Source organism: Cibotium barometz, chromosome 28, assembly GCF_041138505.1.
Source record: "Cibotium barometz isolate CiBa-2024 chromosome 28, ASM4113850v1, whole genome shotgun sequence".
NCBI classification, from domain to species: Eukaryota; Viridiplantae; Streptophyta; class Polypodiopsida; order Cyatheales; family Cibotiaceae; genus Cibotium; species Cibotium barometz.
In genome coordinates this window covers 6,799,221-6,811,734 of record NC_141073.1, presented here as the reverse complement: position 1 = coordinate 6,811,734, position 12,514 = coordinate 6,799,221, and the positions used below count along the sequence as shown (strand labels likewise).

Genomic DNA, 12,514 nt, shown 5'->3' with positions numbered 1-12,514 from the left:
CATATAGCATTCATTCTTATGCACATTCCCAAATGCAACTTTGGCTGTGAATAATCTTGAATTTGAGTGTGATTTGCAAGCATTAACCAAGGGTTAAATGCAAAATGATGATTACCACAAATTAGCATAATTTTACCAGAAATTACATTAAATCAAGGGTAACCAATTTGTACGGAATGGTTGGAGTATCAAACCAACTCTGAATTGCAATCTGAAGTTATAGGGATCTATATCAGATACCTAATGGTTAATTTGAACCCTCAATTGTACCAAAATACAGTGATTAGCATTGACTAATCATTGATTAGCAAATTAATCCTCTGTTTTGTGTACAGAAAACAGAGTATGCGGGGAGTCCAGATCTGAGGCCTTAGAGTTCAAATGAGCTCAAATCCTTTCAAGGCCATCAATAGCAATTAGTCTAGTAGAGGATTAAGCCAAGAACACAAGATTTGACCAAACATTGAATGCTTAATCTTTGTTTTACCAAAGCCACCTGCAGATTTGATGAAGAGCTTGGATCTCACTGTAGACTTGATCAAATCAAATTTTGACTTCACCAGCTTGTAGAGCATGCTTGAAAACCCATGGAGCTATGAGGAATTAGACCAATTTGATTTGGAGTAGACAAGATCTACAAATTTCTCAGAAAAAATTACACTGGAAAAAACGCGATTTGCTCTTGAATGCGCTGGTGGTTTGATGATATTTTTGCATGGGCTAGAGCCCAATGGTTATGGCTAGCTAGGGCTGAAAGGTTTTGAGCTAATGTTGAGTGTGCAAGGAGAGGGAGCTCCTCCACTGGCTGGGGGTATAGAAAGCTTCTTGAAAATAACTAAAAAATTGATTATTTCTTAATTATCTCCTAATCCTAATTAACTAAATAATGGGCTCATAAACTTGATGGATTCTAGGCTTGGCTGTGATGCCATGTTAAAATTACAGCAATGTGATGAGCTATGGTGGATCAAATACTAGAATCAACATCATTAATAAAGTGATTAGCAAATAATTAAGATGTGATTAGTGAGTAATTAACAAATAGCTTAATGTAGGCATGGATAATCAAAAACCAGCAAATTCTTATTAGGCCAATGCCTCAATTTATAGAGTTTACATGCAAGCATCTAATCCCACTGATTTCTCCTTGATTCACTCTACCTCTTTTGCTTGATTCTCTCCACCTCTCCCAGAATATCTCCACATTTCCTAAATCTTCTCTACCCTTTATTCTCTCTCAGTAGATTCTTCTCACCTTTTCACAGTCTCTCTCACATTTACATATTCTCTTTTGCAGCCTCTAACCAAGGGCTTGTTCCCGCACACACCCTATTCACTTGTATATTTCAACACGCGTATCTAGCAATCCCATTGAACTGAATTAAAAGCTTTTGTGACATCTATCTACAAATAATAGTACATCATGTTGTGAGTATTTGGCATACTCAATGTCCACATAAGCTTACAAATGTTATCTATGATTTGTCTTCTAGGTATAAAACCATATTTGGTTTGATGTAATCCTATGTGAAGTATTTTTTTGACTCTTTGAGTTATCACCTTAGTGATGATCTTATAAAGGCATAAGAGTAATCGGATGCCAATCCAAAAGATTTTGATAGATATGTTCCTTTGGGACTAATCTAGCTACTTCTTCTTTTGAGGATAATAAAATAACACCCTGCTTCCATGATTTATTGATCATAAGTAATAATGGATTTTCAAATAGGTCCTAGAATTGCAAAATAAGTACCATAGTCAACCCATCCCATACAGGGGATTTCCATTTGCCTAAAGCCTTGATTGCCTTGACTGCATTGTGTATCTTCATAAATGTAAATAGGATTTTTACTTCAAAGGCTTTCTGCACATCCATTATTTCTTTGACATTATGAAGCAATTCATAGATGTAAATATTTTTTTTTAGTTCAAAGGCTTCTTGCACATCCATTATTTCTTTGACATTATGAAGAAATTCTACACAAGCATATGTCATAGTAGGGGTTTCACACGAGGCGATACAAAAACTTGCTCCAAGTGAGTCACACATTCCTTCTCTAGTTGCAATACATTTTGCATCCATCCATTGTCCACTCTCCATTATCCTTTTACACTTGTGAGATGCATTATTTTGCATCCATCCATTGTCCACTCTCCATTGTCCTTTCGCACTCGAGAGATGCATTATTTGGCATCCACTCTTCATGATCCTTTTGCACTCAATACATTTTGCATCTAGTCTCTGTTGTCCTTTTGTACTCAATACATTTTGCATCCACTCTCCATTGTCCTTTTGCACTCATGAGATGCATTATTTTTGTCTCATTACATGTAAGCTTTTAAAGAAATCTTTAGATGAGAAACCCTTGCCTAGGAGGATAGGCTTCTATGTCGACCTGACTTGCCACTTTTGCGACTTTCTATATTATTCAATGCAAGTTGATGCTTGGCATAACATGTCTATTCCTCTTCTTGAGGAGAATACAAGGTACAAACATGGCTACCATAATTTGTAATCACCCCTTGCATTCAAGATGAAAAATGGTACCAAGCAATATCCATATCTCCATAAATTTCAGCCATCAAAGAAATGAGTACATCGACAAACCATGTCTGTAAAATATTGATGTGTCCACCAATAACTATTGTTAATCAGCAATAATCTCTTAGCTAATAGTAGCTGTAAATCAACTATTGGCATGTCAAAGTACAAACTCATCCATATAAGAGCATGATCAGAGAGCTACAAAGAGTAATCCACCCACATTCTACATGTAAGACAATCAATCTGAGCAACATTCAAAAAATATCATTTATCAAGCCTTACCTTATAAGTTTTATAAGCATTATGATGAAAGGTATACCCCTTCTTATATCAAGGCATGTGGATGGACAAATGTCATGTGTATCCATGTGTATCCATGTGACACTGTATTATTTTACCAATTAATCATGTGTGAATTTCCACGTTTATTATCATATCTTATTACTGCAGAGTTATTAAAATCTCTCCATATATGAGAGCATTTGTCTCAAAGCAAGGGCAATGTTGTAATTATGACCACATCCTAGCTCTTTGTGCACAAACTATGTGTTATGTGCATATACTAGAGTGGGTTAGCCTCCTAGTATATGCCTATTAAAACCCTAAAGATCTTTGTAGCTAATAACCATGCATACACATGTCTGAACCAAGCATATACTCATTCACCCAACCACCCCCAAGCCCAAGGGTGCACACATAAATACAATGAAGTATCACATATATTACCTTAGTGTCCCATACCACCAAGAGATATGACTTCACTCCAATAGCTCTTGGCTCTAGCTTGAAATGGCAAGAGAGTAGACACAATGCTCTACACAAGAGAACCTCCCTTGAGAATGCCCTATGCCCCTATTATATAGGAGGGTCCTCAAGTGACTCTTGACTCTCCATTTCCATGTGTGACCCTTGGTTGCCTGACCCTAACCTCAACCCAAGGCTAGACCTAACCCTTTCCCCACTAGAGCATGTTCCCATGCTCCAACGTTCACATGCCTAGGGTGGGTTAGCCTCCTAGTATATGCACATATAATGTGCACATAACATACTTCCCCTCTCTCAAAATATTGCACTCTTTCAATGAAAAGAAGGAAAACTGCACTGAATGTCCTCAACTGACTCCCAAGTCAAATCCTTAAGTTCCCTGTCTTTTCACTTAGTTTTAACCTCAGGGATTAGGCAACTACAAAGTTTCCTTTCCCTGAATTCAAGTACCTTTTAAGGTTCATGTGGAACATAAGACAAATCTTCAACTTCAAGGATTTCATGAGGAACTGTGTTATCCTCACCTCCCAACTTCAAGGAGTTCATGAGGAGTAACTGTGTTATCCTCACCTCCCAACTTCTCTTTCAGTCTACTGATATGAAAGATTGGATGAACTATGACATGTGGAGGTATTTTTAATTCATATGCAACCGTACCAATCCGACATATAACTCGGAATGGAACACAATATCTAGGAGATAATTTTGAGCACTTTCCTGTTGACAAAGTTTGAGAATCTTTAGGAACTTTCAAATAAACCAACACTCCTAGCTCAAAAGACCAAGGTGTACGTCCCCTATCAGCATAAAACTGTGCTCTATCTTTAGCACTCCTGATAGAATCTTGAGCTTGGGTCAGCATTTCTTGCATATCTCACAAGAAATCCCTCGATGCATCAAGCTCAATTTCTTTAAGACCAACATCCAACAGGTGCCTGGGTTGTACCCATACATAAGCATTAACGGACTATAACTAGTAGGCGAATGCTTAGAACTATTATAGGCAAATTCCATCATTGGAACATATTTTTTCCAACTTGATGGTTTTCCAGAGACATATGCACAAAGCATATACTCTACAATCTAATTCACATGCTCTGTTTGCCCATCAGATTGTAGGTGATCAGAGGAACTCATACTCAAAGTAGTTTCCAATTTCTTGAAAACTTCCTGCCAAAAATGAGCCGTGAACTTAGAGTCCTGATCACTCACAATATCAAAAAGTAGACCATACAGTCTAAACAGCTACTCGACAAATTGGTAAGCCAATTTCAAAGCTTTAACTATTGTCTTTATGGGTAGAAATCGAGCTATCTTTGTCAATCTATCCACGACTACCCAAATGGCATCGTGACCCATGCTGGTACATGGGAGTAAATGCATGGAAATACTTTCCCACTTTCGAGATGGAATATCCAAAGGATGTAATAATCTAACAGATTTAAGGCACTCTGCCTTATTAATCTGACATTGATGACATTTGACCACATAATCTTGAACAAAATTCTTCATTTTTTGCCAATAAAAAGTCATTCTAACCAAAGCCAAGGTACATTGTATGCCCGGATGTCCTACCGATGGTGCGTTATGACACTCAAATAAGATCCTCAATTTAATTTTCGGCACATCTGGTACGCAAACCTTATCGTTTTGGAATAAAAGACCATTTCGAATAAAAAATTGGTTGGGTTTTCCTTGATTCACCAGGTTTTGATCTACCTCAGAGTTGGACCCTGATTTTGTCAAATTCTAATATTTTCCAAAGAAAATATATGTACTGCATTTTTCCTTTTGAGTGAATCGTATAAGTTAGAAGTAATTTCTGTGAAGCTAAGTTCATTATCTTCACCAATTTGACTCAATGCATCAGCAATGTTATTCAAGCTACCTTTTCTATATTTAATCATGAAATCAAAGTCCTGCATCAATTCAATCCATTTGGAATTTCACAAATGAACTATAAAGACTGATGATCTGTCAAGACCATAAATTGAGACTTGTAGAGATACTATCTCCATGCCTTTAAAGCATAAATAATTGCATACAACTCTTTCTCCTGAATAGGATATTTAGTCTATGCATTGTTGAGTTTCTTACTCTCGAAGGCCACATGCTTTCCATCTTGGAACAAAGCTGCGCCTACCGTAAAATCACTAGCATCAGTCTCTACAATGTAAGGCCTACTAGGATCTGGTAGGGCTAACACAGGAGCATCTCAAACTTTATATTTCAAAGTATCGAAAGTTTCCTATAACTTCTCATTCCACTCAATTAAACTTCTTATTACCTTAAGAGGTGGACCATAAGATTGAGCTAGTACCGAGTGCAGAACCTGTTAGTATTCCTCCATATAGGCTTAGCCAAACTGAGAAAGACAAGGTAGCAAAACAACTAGCTGAATACTTGAGGATGGGTCAAATTAGACCAAGTGAGTCTCCTTGGGGTTCACTAGTTCTCCTAGTTAAGAAAAAAGATCAAGGTACTTGGTAGATGTGTATTGATTACAAACGTCTTAACAAAGTTACAATTAAAAACAAATACCCATTGCCTAGATTAGACGATCTTATTGATAGGTTGCAAGGAGCTAATTATTTCACAAAGCTTGATTCACAAATCGATTATCATCAGGTCCATATTGCAGAGAGGAAGATGTTCCTAAAATTGTTTTTAGGACACGTTATGACCATTATGAATTTTTAGTGTTAGCCTTTGGTCTCACTAATGCACCACCAACTTTCCAATAGATGATGAATGATATATTTCGGGATCTGTTAGGAAAATGCGTGGTGGTTTTCTTAGATGATATTTTGATATAAAGTAAAACTTTGGTTGAGCATGAGAATCATCTTAAAGAGGTTCTAGGAAGGAAGGAGAAACTGTATTGTAAATTATCTAAGTGTGATTCCTTTAAAAAGGAATTATTATACTTGGGTCATAAGATCTCTCGAGATGTCTTAAGTATAGATTTGGATCACAGCCAAAAGGTTTTGGAATGGCCTGTTCCGTGTACGGTCAAGCAGTTAAGACCTTTCTTAGGTTTTGTGGTATTTCTTCAAAAATTTGTCAAGGATTATTCGAAGTTGACAGTGCCTTTTACCAACCTTCTTAAGGGTAAAAATAAGAATTCTAATTCTCTAACTGAGTGGAATGAGAAGCTATAGGAAACTTTCAATACTTTGAAATATACAGTTCGAGATGCTCCTGTGTTAGCCTTACGAGATCCTAGTAGGCCTTACATTGTAGAGACTGATGCTAGTGATTTTGCAGTAGGCACAGCTTTGTTCTAGGATGGGAAGCCTATGGCCTTCAAGAGTAAGAAACTCAACGATGCACAGACTAGATACCTTGTTTAGGAGAAAGAGTTGTATGCGATTATTTATGCTTTAAAGGCATGGAGACAGTATCTCTACAAGTCTCAATTTATGGTCTTGACAGATCATCAGTCTTCACAGTTCATTTGTCATCAATCGGACTTGAAAGGTAGAAAGGCCAGATGGGCTAAATTGATGCAGGACTTTGATTTTATGATTAAATATAGAAAAGATAGCTTGAATAGCATTGCTGATGCATTGAGTCGAATTGGTGAAGTTAATGAACTTAGCTTCACGAAAATTACTTCTAACTTGTATGATTCACTCAAGGGAAAATATAGTATAGATATTTTCTTTGAAAAATATTAGAATTTGGCAAAATCAAGGTCCAACTTTGAGATAGATCAAAACCTAGTGAATTAAGGAAAAGCCATCCAATTTTTTATTCGAAATGGTCTTTTATTCCAAAATGATAAGGTTTGCATACCGGATGTGCCGAAAATTAAACTGAGGATCCTATTTGAGTGTCATGATGCACCATCAACAGGACATCCGGACATACAGCGTACCTTGGCTTTGGTTAGAAGGACTTTCTATTGGCAAAAAATGAAGGATTTTGTTTAGAATTATGTGGTCAAATGTCATCAGTGTCAGATTAATAAGCCAGAGTGTCTTAAATCTGTTGGATTATTACATCCTTTAGATATTCTGTCTCAAAAGTGAGAAAGTATTTCCATGGATTTCATTATGGGACTTCCACGTACCAGCAGGGGTCACGATGCCATTTAGGTAGTCGTTGGATAGATTGACAAAGATGGCTAGATTTTTATCCACAAAGACAATAGTTAAAGCTTCGGAATTGGCTTACCAAATTATCGAGCAACTGTTTAGACTGTATGGTCTACCTTCTGATATTGTGAGCAATTGGGACTCTAAGTTCATAGCTCATTTTTGGCAGGAAGTTTTCAAGAAATTGGAAACTACTTTGAGTATGAGTTCCTCTGATCACCCGCAGTAGTCTGATGGGCAAACAGAGCGTGTGAATCAGATTGTAGAGGATATGCTTCGTGCATATATCTCTGGAAAACCCTCGAGTTTGGAAAAAATATATTCCAATGATGGAATTCGCCTATAATAGTTCTAAGCATTCGCCTATTGGTTATAGTCCATTCATGCTTATGTATGGGTATCAACAGGGCACCTGTTGATGTCGGTCTTAAGGACATTGAGCTTGATGCATCGAGGGATTTCTTGCGAGATATTCAAGAAATGCTGACCCAAGCTCAAGATTCTATCAGGAGTGCTCAGGATAGAGCACGGTTTTATGCTGATAGGGGGCACTCACCTCAGTCTTTTGAGCCAGGAGCGTTGGTTTATTTGAAAGTTCCTAAAGATTCTCAAACTTTGTCAACAAGAAAGTGCTCAAAATTATCTCCTAGGTATTGTGGTCCATTCCGAGTTATACATCGGATTGGTATGGTTGCGTATTAATTAAAACTACGTACACATGTTAGAAATCATCCAGTGTTTCATGTCAGTAGCCTGAAAGAGAAGCTGGGAGGTGAGGATAACATAATTTCTCCTCATGAACTCGTTGAAGTCAAAGATTTGTCTTATGTTCCACATGATTTTGAAAGGTGAGGAGTTGAGGGATTCCTTGAGCTCATCCAAGGCATTATGTTCTTTAGCTCCTTTCCATGGATTAGTGTTTGCATGCTTCTTTCTTGAGCTCTTTTATGGCCTCATCCTTCTTTTTATGCTCCTTGAATTTCTTCACTTGTCCTTCTAGCCCTTTGATGTGGGCTTTAAGTGAAATTTCTTTGATTGTCTTATCATCTAGAAGCTTGGCAGTGGCCAACACATGCTCTCTTAGTTAATGCGTAGGCATTGGGTCCATTATATTGTTGGTCCACAGTGCTAGCTCCTTGCCTTTTCCCCCTCTTTCCTGCTCTACTATGACTTTCTTGCCTTTTGCCTTTAGGTTTTAGAATTTGCTTTTCCAGATTTCCAACTCCTGCTTTAATTCTTTTTTTTTCTCCTTTCTCTCCTCTTGGGTCTCTTTAGAGGTCTCCCTTAGTGCTCTTTGCAACTTCCATTCTAGTGCTTTCATGTGTTTGACTAAATTTTTGGGTCCCCTACCTGTTTCAACGCCCTCTTTTGGCTATCCATAACCCCTGTCCGGATTCTTGTCTTCCTTCTTATAAGGGATTATTTAGTGCATGATGTCTTTCAATTTTTGCAATCTACCCACATTCCCTTCAGCTCCCCCATTGTATGCTCTTCCCGTTTCTCCATTTTTGTTGCATCCACCAATTCGTATAATTGAGCAGATGTCTAGGCTTTGTATATTGCCAATTTGGCTCTTCCCATTCCTCCATGTTGCATCCAATTCAGTCCCTTTATTGCATGCTCTTCCCATTCCTCCATTTTGGTTGCATCTATAATTCGTATACTTAAGCAGGTGTCTAGGCTTTGTATACTACCAATTTGGCCTCTGCTTTTGTGTGATAGATTTTTTCCTCATCTGCTTTTGTCTAGATGTCCTTGACTACCTCTAGACGCCCTTCTTAATCACTACTTTGGCTCTCTATTATTCTATTGCTTTGGAACAGCTTCCTCTAATCTCTCTTGAATTTACCTTGTTCTTGCCTAACCATTATAGCTTTTAAGGATACTATTTCTTTTACTAAGCTTTTATTGGTTTCTTGCAAACCCAACATTTGTGCTTAAATGCTTAAGTGCTGCTACAACTCATCTTTTAGGAGTAGTACCTCCTTGTGGTCTTCTTCTGCTTTTGCCTCCCTTTCCTTTTAGGGTACGTTGAGCATGTGGATCTCTTTGAGGCCTTCTATCATGCACATCTATAAATAATCTAATGCACCCTAAGCCCACAGTGTATCCATTTTTTGGAAACCTTAAAGTTCTTATGGTATTTGGCATGGTTTCAATCATGTTCTTTGTTCTACCAATGGTAGAGACACTCCTAGTTATTGATAGTTTTGAGCTCGGCGGGTGCACTACTAAGAAACCCAATGTATCACGTGCATTTAAGGGATATTTAAAAAACCCCTTACCTGTGAATCTTTCATGAATAAAATGACCCCTTTTTCTTTATGTACTTACGGGTTTCTTTAAAAAATTGATTAAAAAAACCCCTTCTATAAATGTATTTACCTTAAAATTTTGAATTAAAAAACCCCTTCATTTGAACTCACATGCTATATTTACATATTTTTAGCCGGTGAACCCCCCGACGTTTTGAGGGGATCCTCTATGGATCCTACTTCAATTCTTATAGCACTTAGTGCAATGAGATCTTGCACTATTTGGTATACGATAGTCTCTAGGTCGCTTGGTTGGTTGCTTCACTTCTTGTCTCTAAAGTTAAATTTCCTCTTCTAGGGCATTCTGATGGTGGTTAGCTGATGTTTACTGTTGGCTTTGGTGGCATCCCTATGGGCTCAATCTGTTATGGCTTTGAGTCCATGTTTTGCACTGCCTTGTCCTACTATTGGTTTACATCTAGATCTCTTTGGGCTTCATCTACAATACGGTTTACAGTTGGCTTGGGTGGTATCCCTATGGGCTCAATCTGCTATGGCTTTGACATGTTTTCCACTTTAGATCTCTTTGGCCTTCATCTACAATATGCTTAGCCAACTCTTGTTCCTCTGTTCTTGTGCCTTCTTTTGCAATATGCTTTGACGACTCTTATTTTTTTGTTCTTATGCTTTCTTCTGCAATATGCCTTGATGACTCTTATTTTTCTGTTCTTATGCTTTCTTCTGCAATATGCCTTTCCAACCCGTGTTCCTTTGTTCTTGTACCTTATTGTGTAATATGCTTTGCCAACTCTTGTTCCTCTACTTCTACCTATTCTTCTGGAATTGCTCCTCCTTGGAACAAAGCCTTGAGATACTATCCAATCTTAGTTTTGTTATTTGGCTTTGTTAGCTTCTCCATCTCATCCTTAAGTTATTGTATAGATTTTTTTCCCAAGCTATTTTGGATCCTCCTTATACTGCCTTCACTAATCCATAGGTTTTTCTGTGGACACGTTCTATGGTTGGTGGATGAGGCTCGAACCACTGGATGAGATCATCCTTGTCTATTGCCTTGATTTCAATCTCACCGTCCATGGTGGGGAGCTTGAACACTTCAGCTACATATGTTAGGTGAGAACTTCACTTTCTTGCCAGATGGAAGTTTTATTGTGTTTGATTTCTTTAACTTCGACCTTTCACACATGGGCTGTCCATAAACCCAAGTTCTATGCCCCATAACATGTCCTTAGGCCCTCATCCTACATGTGCACATAATTTCCTACATTACAAACCATCCCCTCCTATAATGATTTTATCCTCAAAATCAAAGGGTGGTCGTGCACAAAACAAATACAAAGGCTATATACAAGGAGCCCAATATGTGAACCGAGGCTATATACAAGGGTGGTCGTGCACAAAACAAATATAAAGGCTATATACAAGGAGCCCAATACGTGAACAAATGTCACCATCCCAGAGAGCCAATACCAATACATGAATCTCATAATCCCCAGGGTTAAATGGAAAAGATAAGGGACTCCTGTCGATGATGAGGCTAGTCAGATATCCTCCAAGGTCAAATGGAAAAGCTACGAGTATCACCCTGAAGATGAGGTAATCCATACAATTGCGACCGCATAAATGAAAAGTATATCCAATCCATGTAGAATCTAAAGCAATGGCTCTCAAACTGCCTGGATCGAACATAGAATATAGAAAGCCCATGTCGGTGATGCAACTAGCCAATTCTCCTAGGTCGAATGAATAACCACAATGTAGATCATCCAGCCATGACACAAGTATGTAACTACCTAGATCAAAAGGAAAACATAATGGTGCATCCAACAATCTAGAGCATAAATCCAATACCCAATCGATAAGAGGAAATCCATAATCCTCCGAGAAACTCTATCATTCATGGTCATTGCACCAAATCCTCCTATCTCATGGGAATCCAGACTAATAGCCACTCTATGCTGTGATGTACTATGGCATGCCACATAATCATGTATCATGCGTCTCAAGTGACATAAGATGAGAGAGAGAGAGAGAGAGAGAGTATAGATCATATGTAACATTCCCTCTTGCTTGTATTACAAATAACCTCAGTTGCATGTCTATTGATATGGTGAACCCTTTTCAGATTTTGTCAAAACCCCCTCATGTGACATATCGTTTAGAAAGCTATTGAAGAGTAGGTTCTAAATCCATATTTGCCGACAACTTTGGAATTGGTATGCTCAAGATACAACAAAAAGTAGATTGAAAAGTAAAAGTAATGGGATTTTTCCAAAGTCCCTAATATGGTCTTGTGAGAATTTACTAATGTCACCTCTCTATCCTTTTACTAATGATGAGGGGGTAAGGGTGAGCATTTACTAATATCACCTCTCCATCCTTTTCTCTATGCTCCCTATTTATGGCCATTTCCCCTGGTATTATTGGCATTGCCACCTCACCCTATGTTGCCTAGAGAAAACTAGAGAAACAAAGCTCAGCCAAACGTAGCAAGGTGTGCATTTTACAGAGTTACTAGTGGATCCCTAATAGGACACTTAATATCAACAGATGGATTTGTAGTGGATCTGGCCAAAATTAAGGTCATTGTCAAACTATAAGCACTGAGAAACGTAAAGGAATTAGCCTGATTCTTGGGCTAGATAAAATGACACAACAAGTTCATGAGACTCTTAGCAAGTATAGCCACACCCTTGTATTGCTTAACATAAAATGATGCGGAGTTTGTTTGGATTGGAGGGTGTCAAGAGGGATATAGGAATTTGAAGAGATTGTTGGCCTCCACACCCATCCTACTACAACAACCCAAATATGACCTCATCCTTCCATGT

The 12,514-nt window shown here is 38.0% G+C and overlaps 1 protein-coding gene across 1 annotated transcript in view; it reads right to left on the bottom strand.

Moving 5' to 3' along the window:
- LOC147622430 (protein HAPLESS 2-like) overlaps positions 1 to 12,514 on the bottom strand; it is a 208,359-nt gene that overhangs the window by 59,338 nt on the left and 136,507 nt on the right. The window lies entirely within an intron of this gene.